We start from the raw sequence: 1690 nt of genomic DNA on the forward strand, positions 1-1690 counted from the left end.
GGTCACAAGTTCTTTTTCTCCCCAAATGCCCAGAATATTTTCACATAAAAAAAAAAGGCCCAGTAATTTTATGAGAATATATCTTAATATTGGTCTCTCTGGGTCAAAAATTTCTATTACGTGGTGTCTTCTTTTAATGTGTAAGGGAAGGGCTACATGGTTCTGTCTTCCCTTTTTCCTGTTAGTTGACTGTTGGTGATGCAGTTGGTCTGACCTGCTTGTCCCCCAGCTCTTGGCATTTATATCTTCTTTCATTTCTTTCATCAGCAATACATAATTTTCATCATACAGACCTTGTACAATTTTTGTTAGATTTATACATAAATATCATATTTCTTTTGGAGCAATTGTAAACAGTATTACCTTTTTACATTTTGTTTTCCATTTGTTCATAGGTTATAGAAATGTGAGTGATTTTTGTTTGTTGACCTTATACTGTGTGAAGTCACTGAACTCATTTTTTTTTTTTTTTCAGTGGGTTTTGTCATACATTGATGTGAATCAGCCATAGAGTTACACGAATTCCCCATCCCGATCCCCCCTCCCACCTCCCTCTCCACCCGACTCCTCTGGGTCCTCCCAGTGCACCAGGCCCGAGCACTCGTCTCATGCATCCCACCTGGGCTAGTGATCTGATTCACCATAGATAATATACATGCTGTTCTTGTGAAACATCCCACCCTCACCGTCTCCCACAGAGTTCAAAAGTCTGTTCTGTACTTCTGTGTCTCTTTTTCTGTTTTGCATATAGGGTTATCATTACCATCTTTCTAAATTCCATATATATGTGTTAGTATGCTGTAATATTCTTTATCTTTCTGGCTCACCTCACTCTGTATAATGGGCTCCAGTTTCATCCATCTCATTAGAACTGATTCAACTCATTTTTTAATTGATTGGGTTTTATTGTATGTTCCTTTCATTTTCTGCATAGACAATCTTGTCTGTGAATAAAGATAATTTTGTTTCTTCCTTTTCAATTTGTATTACTTTTTTTCTTGTTCTTGCTTCATTGCAGTGGTTAGATCTCTTGCTACTGTGATGAGAGTAGACACCCTTGCATTGTCCTCGATCTTAGAGGCAGAGCATTTAGCCTTATAATGGCATATCTTTTTGCCTTTCTATATGGTTCACGGGGTTCTCCCAACAAGAATAATGGAGTGGTTTGCCATTCCCTCCTCCAGTGGACCACATTTTGTCAGAACTCTCCAAGTATCTACTCCTGTTTCACTGACTACGTGAAAGCCTTTGACCTTGTGGATCACAAAAAACTATGGAAAATTCTTAAAGAGGTGGGAATACCAGACCATCTTACCTGTCTCCTGAGAAACCTGTATGTGGGTCAAGAAGCAACAGTTAGAACCTTACATGGAACAATGGATTGGTTCCAAATTAGAAAGGAGTATGACAAGGGTGTATATTGTCACCCTGTTTATTTAACTTCTATGCAGAGTACATCATGAGAAATGCTGGACTGGATGAGTTACGAGCTGGAATCAGGATTGCTGGGAGAAATATCAACAACCTCAGATATGCAGATGATATCATTCTAATGGCAGAAAAGGAAGAGGAACTAAAGAGACTCTAGATGAGGGTGAAGGAGGAGAGTGAAAAAACTGGCTTAAAACTCAACATTTGGGAGGGGCGATCTGGATGGGGAACACATGTAAATCCATGGCTGATTCATGTC

Source organism: Muntiacus reevesi, chromosome X, assembly GCF_963930625.1.
Source record: "Muntiacus reevesi chromosome X, mMunRee1.1, whole genome shotgun sequence".
NCBI lineage: Eukaryota > Metazoa > Chordata > Mammalia > Artiodactyla > Cervidae > Muntiacus > Muntiacus reevesi.